Genomic DNA, 15230 nt, shown 5'->3' on the forward strand with positions numbered 1-15230 from the left:
TAAGAGAAATAAAGTTTATACTACTACTACTTGCCCTTAGTGCTATCAGCCATCAAGTTTACGTGCAATTACATATGAGCCACATGTCACTTGATTCACTCAGTTTCCATCCAGAAAATGCACTCTTTGTTGGAGGGCATGCATGATTGATTGTTTATGTGCAACATTTTTTTGCCACAGAAGGGCATGTAATATGGAAACCGACGTAATCATTAATACACTCTGCAGCAACTTGTTCTGAATTGAACTTTTAAAAATAAAGAGCAGTTTCAATAAATGACAACATGAGTTTGTTTTTTTATCTCGCTGAGTAGTGTGCTACCGTCTGGGTTTTTTTTATTCCACGTGGTAGAGGTGTGTGGCTGTCATTGTATTGCTTTTAAGCTTCTGCAATAAGTGTGCTTCTGGCACCTGGGACAAATTCTCAAAGCAAATATGTTTCAGGTAATTGTGAATTCTATTCAAACATGACACACATATTGCTGTATTTGTCTTGGAAAATTTATTCAGGCAAGCAGCTTTTATAGCTTCAGTAAATTGTTCATTGTGGCAAATTCAGCTGACCCTTTTCAAGACTAACCATTAATTTTACAGCAGTGGCTTTCTATAATTCTAGTATTCAGTGTGTATACTGCTTCTTTTCAGGTATGTTAACATCATACAAGTCTGCATTCCTAAGAACTTAAACAGCCAGAGGCCACATTGCAAAGACGGGGATCTGAGTATCAAGAAAAAAAAATCGATAATGAAGGTAGCAAGAAGTACTCACAAGCAAATGTTTATTGTCAGAGGGATGCAAGAATAATACAGCCCATGCAGGGGGTGCATGAAAGCCAGATAATAGCCACAAAAAACAAAGCCTACTCATATGTCACAGCCATTTTAATCAAAAATACATTTAACTCCAGTGCATGCATAATGAAGCCTTGCTACTTATGTCAATTTACTAGCATTACCACCCAGTACTGCTGTGCTCCTGAATGGTGGCTCACGTTTGCAGGCAGCAATAGGCGCAGCGACATCCATCATTCGTGCATCACTCATTTTGGACAATACACACCTTGCTGCAAGGAAAAGGAGCCACAGTATAGCTTTCTAACAATTCTTGGCAATTAGTTTGAGAGAGGCATTTCCAACCACACCAGACTAGACCGGCATTGCCTTGCAGCATGCTCGACACAGGGAACGTAACTTCTTGCCCCCAAACCCAAAATTTCTGTTTACCTGGCATAAGATGATGTGCAGACAATCCTCACCTGCCCCCTGCCTTCCTCGCCCCCCCTACACATGTACAAAAATATTCCTGGCTACGGCACTGGTCCTTGTTACAAGAAATAGAAGTACAGATCCTTGCTCTCGATGTTCGCCAATCTGGAACACGATAAAATTGGCTAGGCAAAATAAAGAAGACACCAATGTCAACCTTCCAGCTGATATGAAGGATTGCTTCAAAATATGGAGGGGCATGTACCGAAGTAGCCAGTAATGCTGTTTGGTCTGCACTCCAGCCACGTATTATTTATCAGGCTCAGTTTTACTGGCTCTCACCGAAGCAGAAGGACCAGATTGAGATCATTATTCAGAATGGGATGAGGGCAATAGCTGCTCTCCCTCTGTTCACTCAAGAACATGCCCAGGTGAACACCATGGCAGCGTTGCTGATTCAATGGGAATGAGCATGTGAATTAAAGAGGTTGCATGTTGCAGTCACTTCTGATTGCATGGGTGCAAGAACAGACTTAAGGCTATGGCACGGCTGTACACTGATGTTCCTTTGGACCAATGTATTTTGTACAGACGCTGCTATTACAGGAGATAGAAGCATAGTATGAGTACTACCGTCTTTATAAAAATAAGGAATATACAATGGATGTCTGCAACTCTACTTGAGCTTCATACCATACATGATAAGAGTCTGCAGAGTAGGGCTGGTACGCGATAGTCACACATGACACCAATGAGGCAGCCTCATTTTTATCAAACATCGCCCAAATACAGACACACACCAATTCCTTGAGTGTCATTTAACAGCTGAAGCAAGACAGTAAAGCCACATAGCTTTGTCAGAGGATACACAAGCTTCACAACTACTCACTTTTAATGCTTGCTTACACTAGGTACAGGGACACATCTCTGGCCTTTTCAATGCCATGGCAGATAACAAAGCACACGACAACATCAACGACATGTATCTACCTGCACCTCTTGTGCCAGGCTCACTTACCGTCTTTCTACCCCGGAAAGTTTGCTCTGATGTGACACATGCTTTTACACTCAAATTCGACAGCCTTTGCTGCATCAATTTTGCCAGCACTGTCAAGGACACAGTATTCTTAACTGCAATTTATCATCAGGAAATACGTAATTTTAATAATGTGAGAGCAGGCATTTTGACTGACTTATTATGAATGGAAAGAAATGTCACTGCTGCCTGAATGAAGAGAGTAATCTTCTGCAGTTGTAGAAAGTCAGTGTAGCTTCATGCAATGCTGTTTCACAGCAAGTTTGTACAAAGGATCATTACAGGCAGGGAATTATAGGCCTAATTGTGCTTTTCACTTGCTCTGAATGTGACCTTAAACAAAGCATTGTGTGTAAAAAGGGGAAATGTTCTTTGAAATGGAGCATCTATCACCAAGTAGAATTTTGCCTTTTGAGACTTTTTAGCATCCATGGTGGAGAGATTAAATTGCTAGTGTATCTCTATAAGTCATGCCTCTAAAGATGCACTTGGCGTTTAGGAAGGTAAATTTTTTTGACCAGGGAGGGACATGCGGAAAAAACTTTAGTGAGAGAAGCATCTGCAAGGTTGCCAGCCTGGACTCGGGCCACCCGGGCATTATGTGCGGTGAGGCATAGCCTTTCCACCGCTGCCCGGGCCCACTGGATAGCCCATAGTTGGTTGTGTAGTTCCGAGCTAGTCAGAGCACTTAGCCATCGCTCCTCGAGAAGGCCTGGTTCTATCTTGTCCTCTACATATACTGATCTGATCTGTGTGCACTTCCATAAGATGTGTGCCATGTCTGCGTGTTCGTGCTTGCAGAGCTTGCAGCTCGTGTCTGAGTATTGTGTTGAATTTAATCTGTTTAAATGTACTGGGTTTTGGAACGTTCTGATTTGCAACCTTCTCCAATCTGTTTCTTGAGACCTGTCGAGTTGTTTGTGGTGTTGTGGGTATGTTTCTCTTTGTTTCGTATAGTGTGTCAGTATGTCGTGGTACCTGACCAGTCTGTCCCTGTTGTCTCGTATTGCTACTTTGTTGTCGTCTCCTCCCCGCAGTCCTTCCTCTTTCCCTGGGGGCTGCGGGGTGTTGGGCTGTCACTGTCCGAGCTGCAGTGAGTTAGTTCTCGCGCGGCTCGATGGGCCTTCTCGTGAGAATGGGAGGGCTATTCATGGTTACTTCTCCCTTATGTGCCGGGATCCATTTGAGGTATTTGGGTCATGTCAGAGAAACATAAATGTATTGTTCCAACATGGTACAGTGTTACTCTGCTGTTAGAAAGGTGATTCAGAAGAGCTCTCTAACTCCATTGACTAAATTTTCAGAGGCGATTGCAGTGGGTGATTTCCCTGTTACTCTGCTATTGCTAGTCTGGTGCTTACGGTCGGTGATATACAGAGCATACCAGTCTTGGAGCTCAACTTTCAAGAGCCAAGAGGCATGTCATGGGTGATTAAATCATGCATTTTCTCAGTCAGATGGAATTGTCACATTAAAACGGTGTACAAGCATTTCATCGTCAGTACAGTTGTGAAAAGGTGGTAGTTTTGTGTAGTATATAGCCTCCAAAATGCCTGACCAGTGGCGTTCTTCGTTGAGCCGACCATTCAGGCCTCCCCACTAGCTAAATTGTGGACACCACAGGTAGTATCTCCTCCATGCTGGGTTACGAGTTTATTAGGCTTTTTTTTAACAAACAATTAATTCTTTATTTTTGCTGTCATTTTGATGGCCTGTCTATGCTTCTTGTTTTCAAAGGCTATATTATTTTCATTATTGTGGCCTTCAATGTTTAAAACTGTAATATCCCATATAATCCACCGCGATTACTCGTAAGAGAGAAATCAATATAGAACAAACAGTAGATGTGGGCAAATGTATATGCATTAATTGACTTGAACATTCACCTGCGAAGGCCTAAAGTCAGGTTGCTCAATGGATCGAATAATCTCAGTTGGAGAGCAGCACTGAGTGTGTTGATATGCCTCTCACTCATCCAGTATACGTAAATGCATGCTTAACCAAGACACTTTCAGACTTTAGTAAAATAATTAAGTTAATATGTTGTGTAACGCTGTTCACTTGAGATTGTAAATGGAACTGTTATTAAAATGAGTAAGCTAGAGACAACTATTGCAGTGTTTAATGCAGTGTTTATAATTCGTGGTAAGTGCAGCATGATATTGCAAAAGAACATAAATAATGCTCATCTCAATGTTTCTATCTATGCCTTTCATTTATCTCTTTGTCTCTTTGAAATTAAGCAGCAGGGCATAACACAAGCACTGCTGCTTACGTTTATAATGGAGACATCAGTGGGTTTCAGACAGAGCCAACTCCTGTCCCTTATGCACATATGTTTTGCACATATGCAATATGTACGGTACTGCACATATATGCCGCGCTCATCATTCGTCTACGCGCTAATAGGAAGTTCGTTTATAGTTGTGTGCGAGAAAAATACTAAACATCATTTCATCGGCATGTCGTCGGCGAGCAATATATATCTCATGAGAGCCTCTCAACTGTACGTGCCAATTCGACCGAGTCATACATACATACGGCGCGATTCGGCATACACGAACCTATATTCAGGGCCAGTATATCACATGGATTCCTCTCTCCGGGTTACCATTGTTATTATTACCTACCGTCCATATAAACGACCTATCGGTGATAGCGTACGCGCAGCACCGTAAGGACGGCACCTCGATCCGGCCTGCCTGCTCTATCGCCGACGACGTCGCAGTAAAATATATATATATATATATATATATATATATATATATATATATATATATATATAGGCTTTAAGCATAACCGTCGGAATAAAGTGATCGCAATCGCACCTACTGTGTAACACAATAAGGAAAACAAAGCGAATGCCAATTAACAGAGCTGCGATACGGAAGCGGCCGACGTTTCACGTAGCGTCAACACGCTAACTTAATTGTTGACAAAACATGATTTTACGACTAGTGCTGGCCACACAGGAAGCGTTGTCAGCCGCATATGCCAAACTCGGTCCGGAGACGCTCGGGGCGGGCAAGCAATTACTCGGGCCCGGGCCGGGCTTGGACCTAGGAGCGTCTAGCCGGGGAACATTCACTGGCGACAGCCGGGAAGTCAGCGAGTCGCTGAAAGTTCTTGCGCGAGCGGAACGCAAGCGAAATTCAAATATGTTCATTTCGACTACATATTTACAATGTCCACCGTCTACAATCGGGCAGCGCGAAGCATTGGGCCTCGCAACAGCTACGCAATTAATCTAAGAACCCTCGGGCTAATCACAGGTCATATATCGAACCCCGCGTCATAATAATGGGCTATTTTCCCATGCCCTTCACCTGCGGGCTTCCCTCACGCAGCGAGCATGCCATCCAAAAGTCAATCTATTATTGCCCGGCCGGCATCGCGCACGGCGGACGTGAGGCGGCACACAACGACGGAAGCTTTGCCCAAGCCGGATTAGCAAACGGCGAGAAACTGCCGTATTGTAATAAGTCGTGGTTATCAGCGCGTGAAATGACAAGGAATAGCTCGATCATAACCTACGCTTATCCATACCGGCCTAGTCGCTGCGGTCGCGGATATAGCGTTACAGAAAGGTGTTCACAAAGCATTAACAGCCCTGCTCGTGTATTTAATAACATTTTCTACTCATCGGACCTTTGCGCTAGCTGTTACCAAAACTAAGATAAATCCTAAGCAATTCGCCCGCCTTGCAGTCTTGCTGACATAATGTGACTGGTGAAAGTTATTCTAATGCATGCACATAAATCGTATTCACATGTGCATATGTTGATTGTTTACTTCAGCATGAAAAAAAAAATATGCTCCATCTGTATAATTTCACATAATTACATTTTCCTTCCTTTCTTTCCTTTTCTTTTACTGTTGTGGTGGGTTGAGTACAATGTACAAACAAAATATTTATGTCACTTTTGCACTACTCCATCACTTAGGAACAGCAAATCAGCAATCAGGACAGATATACTAATTTTCTTATTATTTTTAAAATTTGTATTCGTTATGAGACAGATCACACTTAGCTTGCTTGCTTTATAACAAGCTCTTGGTCAACGACGACACATATGTTTGGGACTCTGAAGTAAACTGTGCAGTGCATCTGTCTCGGCATTCTTTGGAATGACAAGCCAAACCTTCATCTTCTGCAAGTGTGGAAACTAACAGTTTATGCAACCACATACCCATAACACTTCTACAAACCTGTCATTCTTATACACAAATGGTTGAAGTGTGATGTCAAAATATATGTCACTTTCATCACTCATTGATTCATGCGCGACATCTCTTAATTGTACTAATCAAGACTTTGCTAAACGATACCATCTCCAATAAAATTTTTCTTTCCACATCTGCATACAATACTTTTTGTTGTGAATGATGCAACTGCATAGAAGGTGGCATGCTCATAGCTTTAAAAAAATAATTTCTTGCAGTTCACTGGCGTTCGTTCATTCGTAGAGCACATTTTCATTTCACTTCAATGCTCAAGCAGAATGTTATCATAAGCACATACTACTGCCCTCCAGATGTAAATTAAGCATTTTCAAGCGAGTTTCAAAACATTCTAAATGAAGTGCATATGCTATTTTGGCATTCTACTCTGATCATTTATGGCAATTTTAATTTCTCCGTTATTAACTGGACAACAGAATCTGTCGCAGCTGCTCATGCTCAATAGCACGTTTTCCTTCATTCCTGTCTACACTTCCCATTACCTCAACTCATTACTCTCCCAACCTGTTCATCATGTACATTGGCCAATATTCTAGATCTCATCAGAGGTAGACAAATTAACATTCAAATATGCAAAGCCATCAAAATCGCCCTGGGCCTACCATCTATGGCTTCGACTACGAGACTTCTCAAGATGGGCGTACACAACCCTTGGCAAGAATTAGCAAGCTCATAAAGCCAGTCAGTTAGAATGACTTAACCTCACGCCCACCGGGAGATCAGTGCTGCAACGGCCGAGCTGCGGTGAAACCTTTAAATTTTTATAAGCCACCATGGACCGAAAAGGAAGAATTCCTCCAAACATCCGCAAATCCCTGTGCAAAGCACCAATCACATGCAACATGCACCTCACGTACAACAAGACAAGAAGACAAACCCGAGTGGATGCCCTACGGCGAAGACACAAGCAAGATCCGGACGCCAGATACATCGACGCAGCCAAATACCCGCAATGAAATGCTTACACCCTGAACGTCGTAGATTCTCAGGGTAGAGAGCTAGCGTCTGCCGGGTCCATGCACAAAACCCTGAGACTGCAGAAGAGACTGCAATCACCCTAGCAACTACCACGTGCAAGGACGCAGCTATCGTTTTTTCTTATTCTGAAGCAGCTGTCACGAACTACGCTAAGGGTCACGTGTCGACAGAAGCACTAAAGATATTGAAGCACAACAGCACTCTGATCCCCTACACCTGCGTGACCTGGGTTCCTGGGCATGACGGGCTGGAGGGGAACGAAGCAGCACATGCCGCGGCCCGAGGCCACACCTGCCGGCCCAACCCTTCCTACTCTCAAGATGCCCGGTCTGCGTCAGCAGGAGCAGAGACCGTACCCGTCACCTACTCAGAGATCCTTCAACATCACAGGGTGGAATGCAGGGTGTAGCCACCACCTCACCCAAACCTCACCAAAGAAGAAAGTACCACACTCGGAAGACTACAGAGTAACACTTACACCCACGGAATACTCATGCACAGACTATACCCAATGCTACAAGGATACCACTGCCCAATGTGCGACTTACCAGACTCCTTGGCGCACCTGATTCTCGAGTGTCCATGGCATCTAAATACAGATGCATCGCCTTCACCGAAAGAATATAATGCCAGACAAGAAAGCGAAGACCTCATTGAAACGTGGGAGGCCAAGCTCGTCTCCGAGGGCCTGGAACAACAATGACACCCCGTCGCCAAGGCCAAGGAGTCAGCAAAGGCCAGAGGGTTCCTGGAATGAGGAGACCTCCCACCGAGAGTAGAACTGGGATTTAACCCGGATACTGTTTCAAAAATAAATGTTTATTCCTCCTCCTCATCTCGACGAGCGATCCTCTAATCTGTTCCGGCATTACTCACCTGGACAGGCTGTCTGATCATGCAGTTATAGTAGGTCTGCTTGACTTATCTTTAACAAAAAAGAAAGCATGGCATGGCAAAGATGCATATTATGTGACAAAGAATGCCAGCTGCTACTAAAATCCACACGTCAGCAAGTTTACAGTTATGATTTATTATGAATAACAGTGATTATGGCACGTAGTAAACCCCTATTCACAGCCTGACATAATCCTAATTCTCGTGGTGACGTAGTTCCCGAGTTATAGTGTGTGCAGTCATTAAATGACATGTTTTGTTGAGTGTCCACCTGCGAAGAGATCACTGCATGCCCTGACTTCCCCATGCAATCTGACATGTCTGAAATTGTTATTAATGAGTCGGGCATTTTTACCTTACTAAACAGATTAAAAAATTCATTTACATCAGGTCACAGCAAATTTAATAACAAGCTACTCAAGAATGTGTCACAGTGTCTCGACATACCCCCCTGGGTCCATTCCTAAGACTAGTGAGTGGCTAAAGTCATCCCATTCTATAAATCCGGCGAGTGTTTCTCACCCCTTAACTACCAATGAAGATCAACCAGCACAATTTGCAAACTTATGGAACACATTATTATTTCACAAGTCATCGACTATTTCGAAGATCCCAGTTGAACATTCAACTACCAGCACAGGTTTTCATTTACATTACGACTTAACATCAAACCACCACATTTACTCCATCTTTGCAGCATTTGGTCACTCTCTTGGCATCATCAAATGAAACCTAAAGCATGCTCTTGTCAACATACATAAACTTGCTTACACTACACTAATCCACACAAAGCTCGAATACTCATCACTAATATAGTACTCTGGCAGGTATACATTGTTGACGAGATTGCATTTGTTCGAAACTGGGCTGCTCACCTTCATATTTTCGAACTATTCATCTTACACTTGAGTGTCATCATTAAAAGCACGTACCGATTTACAAGCACTATCCCTTCGCCACAAATCAGTGCGTCTTTGCCTGCTTGACAAACTTTATAATCATACTTCCCTTCACAATCATTTCTTTCGGTCACCACCTGTCGTCTTTTCATGCCGGGATCACCACCTCAAATTCAAGTGCACATCATGTCACACGTTACAATATGCATGCTCTTTTACACCCTGCATCATCACTGAATGGAACTGCTTTCCCTCTGATATTGCCACAGAATCTGACACTAAAATTTTACGACGTGCTATGCACTGTTAATTAGTTGCCTTTTTTATTACATTCTTGTTTAGTTATTTTTGTGAGTTACTAATAAATACCTGTATTAATACCGTAGTTCATGTGGGCATGCATATTTTCAACATTTGATTGTGCTGTGTGCATAACTTTCGTTTTGCAATTCTTATGATTTCTTACACTCTGTTTCTTAATAGCTAAGCAATGTTAGCATACTTTTGTTCGGTACTTTGTCCTATTATTTATTGTAACTATTACTTTGTAATCTCATTTATGTTTGTACTCCTCCCTCCCTTGTTATGTAATGCGCTCAACTGAATGCCTTTAAGGGCTCCATTGAGCACTGCAGCATTGCTACTTTGATGTAGCAGTGTTGTGAGGCATTTTGCCACCCCAGGTAAAGTTAACTACTGCACTCCTCTCCACTCTAGTACCAAATTCAGGCGCATCATACAAATAATTTTAAGGCACATTGTAAGGCATTGGTAACTAGTATGGGAAGAAAGTTGGTGCATGGGTTTCCAGGCATCACGTCATTGTTATTTCAAAAGTCAGTCATCCATAGTGCATTTGAAATTGGATATTTTACGGAATCCAACATTGTCCTTTGACCATTGGTGAAATGTAGATGTTAAAGTGGGGTGAGGAACGACTAGGTGCGATGTGCCCATCTAGAGCTGCCAAACCTAAGTGGCCACCTGTTTCGCCTACAATACAAAATACCTCTGCTTGGTTGTGTTGCTGGTCAGATATATACCTACAAAATAACAGAAGGTGCTGCTGTGCCAATATATTCACAAAAGTCTTACATGATTTTACAGGTGCCATCCATTAGCATTAAAACATGGCCTGCACAACAAGCACAGTATCTTAAGTGGAAATTGTAGTGTTATATCTTGCATACAGAAATGTAGAAACGTGTAAACAAGGCACCGTGCTAAAATTTGTCTTGTGAATTCCTACTGTGCCAACTGTGCAGATTGATGACATATAGTTCGATGTGGGAGCTGGCCCAATCCACATGTACACAAAGGAAAATGATTCACCTCTTAAATATGTGAAATGACGCCTAGGTAGGCACAATAAATTTTCAGCTCTGTATGCTTCAGTGTTATGCTATAAGAAAACGTTTTTTTTAGTGTGTTGCTGATTCACAATTATATACCAACTATGCATATAGAAGAAGAATCTGCAATCTTTTAGGCTGTGTGTTAAAATACCATGTATACAAACCAAGGGAAAACATTGGGAAGGCGGGAGATGGAAATTCAAGAGGATGAGCAAAACGAGAACATGGTGAAAGCAGGAGCCAACCTTTCAACAAGTGGGCTTGTCTTCTTCAAGACGACATATGCTTTCCTCATCACAGTTACAGATATTAAGAATTAGTTCAGTTGATGCCCAGCCTGATACTGCGTGATTTATACTGACACATATGCATACAATTGTTTGTCCTTTGTCTGTGGATTGCATTTCACCTACTAACAACTGAAAGATATCAGTCAACGCGAGATGAAAATAGTGTTGTACTTTGCGGAAGGTATATATCTATATATATATATATATATATATATATATATATATATATATATATATATATATATATATATATATATATATATATATATATATATATATATAGCACCAGTGATTATGTTACGACCTTTGACAAGTCATGTGACGCGCTTGACAAACCATGCTCACCGCTAGGTTGTGCTTTAAGTGGCACATGTTTTTTTGGGCACAGGTTTGACCAATAAAGAGTTAATGCTTTGAAGTGATGTTGCCAGTGTGTTATTCTACACTGTCACGACAACGCGACAATGCTCTGAAGTATATTTGTTGATTTGACAGCAAGAATTCCATAGACATTCTCTATGGCATGAAGGAAGGAGATGCAGATCTGAATCATTATCATAATTATATATACATATTATTACTGTATTAACCATTAATATATGTCGTTGTACTGTGCGGTAGTACAATACATAGTATACCGATCAACACAGTCAGTGCTCAAAGTTACCCGGGCCTGGAGAGAGTCCGTCCTCTCTTCCATTTTCTGAGCAACGGCTCGGCCCCGCCTTTGCAGGTCAACTGTAACACTGCGGCAACCATTGGACAAGCACTAAAAGTGATTTTATTTCCAGTAGTGCCTTCTGAGGGGAAATTCTAATTCTCCAATTTTTGGAATAATGACTTAAATAAATAACAACTCGGTTTACAACCTCTGTCTGAGCAGCGTGATCATGAATGCCTTAAATTGTTGCATAATCTAATTAACACCCCACGCTACTCATTAAAGAACAACTATCTGTGTCCTGATAAATTGAAACCTACTAGGAATAGCCACAAACTTAGCATTTCACCATTTCAACCGCATATTAACCTATTTAAGTATAGCTTCTTTCCTCATACAATTGAAAAATGGAACTTCATTACTCCCAGGTGAAACTTGGTCAGTGCCTTTAGAGAAATTTTTGTTAAGTTAACTTGATTCATGCTGTGTTTTTTTATATTGATTGTATCTTTTATTTTGAAGGTATCATGTTTCTTAAGTTGCTGAAGTTGATTTGTGCAGAAGAATATTTTGTTATATGCAGTGTACAAACCCACTCCTGTGATAGCCCAATTGGGCTGCAGTATGTGAAAATAAAAATAAATAAATGAATAAGTGATTAATCAGCTGATAGGGAATGAGCAAAAACAGGGCAACAGCTATATTGTCCTACTTCTGCATGCATTTCCCCGAGGCATTGCACATCACCACCCTTAATTGCTCGACTAATTAAGATTCTTGACACAGCTAGCATACTGTTTCATGAGTCAGTTGAGTGTGAACCTACCTGTTCGTGAATTATTGAAGGTTCACCTTCGTTTCTTAGTTTACAAATTAATTTTAATTCGTTTATTTTTGCATTACGAGTACAGTGCGCTACCATGCATGTATTTTGTACACTTTTGCAGTAAGCAGGTGTGAAACCGTGAAATATATTCTTGTAGTGCCCTGTGGTTCTGGGTCCTTTCGGCTCCTCTTACTACCGGTACCACTAGCCGTTACCACCAGTGGTGCGGCCGTTATGTCGATACCGCTGAAGTGCTTTATTGAGCGATATGTGTGAACGTGACACGCGCGGCTTGCCCGTAAATCCGTGCGCGTGCGGCGTCAACAGAAACACGCCGCTTTTCTTTTTCTGGTGAAAATGGGGCACAACATCGAATAAACGAAGCTTTTCACAACACGTTTACAAACGGACAAACACGAAAGAATCACCAATCTGACTCATCATTGACATGTCTAATTGACCAACGATTTGGCGGCTGTCCATTGTATTAGTTAGGTTGTTAATTATGTTGTTTCTCACTGGTCACCCAAGCGAGACTGTACTAGTAATCAAGCAAGCCGTTCGTTTTCTTGCATTTCGTGACTCGTCCGGCTCCTTTTGCCGACGAGAAGCAGCCTAATACTCGCTCCATCCCCAGCAACAATACTCTAGAGAACGAAATATTGTCCCTCTATTTAAACCCCATTCAACCAGGTTCAGTGCCCTCAATATTGAGCCACAATATGTAAGGAATATCATTTCTTTCTCTATGGGAATATCTTTTAAAGGCCGCAGGCCAGCTGACAATGGACATAAATCGGAGGGGCCAAAGAAACTAGACTAAAACATTGTTTGCCGTGAGTATTTTCTAAACAGCATGTGCCTTATATCTTAAATAAATAAATAAATAAATATAAAGAAATCTAGACTGAAATAAATAAATATAAAAAAATCTAGACGGACATATGTTAGAACTTTGTTTCGTTCCGTCCATATTTAAGCTCTTCTAGGTGGCGCCACAACAGCTCATCGAAATGCACCCGGCGCGAATTCGAATCCACAGCGAGATTTGAGCGCGGGAAGCTGCTGTGTGCCGGTATGCCGGGGTAGGCTAGACAGCTCAAAATTTTCTGTTTGTACTTACGAGGCAGCAGTATTTGACAGAAAATAATAATACTTTGATGCTCTTCTCACGCCTACAAGCGAAGGCGGCGTGATTAACAACACAGCGTAATGCGCAACGGTGAACGCCAACGAACTCCACAACCAACCTGGACGAAGCATTTTGGTAAGCTTATATTTTATTTCTTGTTTGCAAAGTTTGTCGTAGGCAAACAATTTTTTTCTTTATTTCTAAAAGGATCGCATTTGACTTCGCTATCGTGAGTCTCGCGTCGTGAACAACGCCTTCTGCGATATCCAGAACGTATTCATGTGCTCAGTGCGCATGCATGATGTAAGACGATACTACTGATATGGAATAAGCAGAACTGTGTAACCTCTATGTCGTACAGGGGGGAAGAGGCGCGAAGATATTTCTGTTAAATAAAAACGACACGTCTCGTTTTTACTCGTCCTTTTGTTTTAGTTACTGTATATTTTGTTAATGTATCGTCATATGGTTTACCAGCCATGGCCGGACTTGGTGCTCTCGTTCTCGCGTGCAAATGTCCCGGTTTGCTGAGGGGGCACTGTGAGCAGCGCCAGACCTTACGCCAGACAGGGCGCGATTCCCCCGGTTATTGAGTCCCTGGCCAAAAACTTATTTCTGGTATAGGAAAAATTTTCACAGCTCTTCACTATACCCACCGTGGTTGCTTATAGTGGCTGTGGTGCTGGGCTGCTAAGCGCGAGGTCGTAAGATCGAATCCCGGCCACGGCGGCCGCATTTTGATGGGGGCGGAATGCGGAAACACCCGTGTACTTTGATTTAGGTGCACGTTAAAGAACCCGAGGTGGTCAAAATTATTTCGGAGTCCCCCCACTATGGCGTGCCTCATAATCAGATCGTGGTTTTAAAAGGTAAAACTCCATGATTTATTTTTTTACATCCGCACTATGTGTCTTGATATGGTCTCCCTTGTTTAAGCGTGTTGGTACAAGCCTTTACCTTAGTTTTAGCTTTAAGATTTGATCATATTCTCTCGGTACGTAATGCATTTATATACAACAACCGCGGATAGAAGCTGCGACTGTTTGAGATCGTAGCGCCTTTCCTCTAAGTTGTAGTGATTAGATGTCATTGGAGATGTCTAAGGTTGGAAATGCTTTTTTTCATCCTTCACATTCTAGAATACAAATTTATACTAGGGTAATTAAAACTTGCAAAATGCAGTGTGAAACTTAATACTAAACTTTATTTATTCAAAGAAAATAAACGATATTTTCAATATCCCTCTATAATAGCATCATCATGCACTGTGGACACTGAACCGGTTCGAAGGCACAAATTGACTGAATGGATTCTTGTCTTGCTTTAGCATAACTCAGTTTGAGCATGAAAGAAAATGTACAGGTGACAGGAGGATGAGTGCTAAATTTCAACTGGTGTTATTCCATGACCCTACTGCACATTATATGCGCCACTCATAGCACACATGAGAAAAAGATTGAAACAACAACCTTACTAGAAGCATATGGCTGCAGTTCATTGAAAATGTGCCGACCAACTTAGAAAGTAAAGTTCCTTGTCTGATAAAGATAGGAGGGTGTACTCACGCACATCCTAATGTATTTGGCAATGGCATTAGCCTCAATAATCTCGCGCATCACTTGAGTGCGACTGCATCCTATGATGACACATTCTTTAAAAAAACTAGTTTGCATCCACAAGTCTTGCAATGCATGGCAAGGGACCTACTTCA

This window comes from Dermacentor albipictus, chromosome 8 (genome assembly GCF_038994185.2).
Source record: "Dermacentor albipictus isolate Rhodes 1998 colony chromosome 8, USDA_Dalb.pri_finalv2, whole genome shotgun sequence".
In the NCBI taxonomy this organism is placed as follows: domain Eukaryota; kingdom Metazoa; phylum Arthropoda; class Arachnida; order Ixodida; family Ixodidae; genus Dermacentor; species Dermacentor albipictus.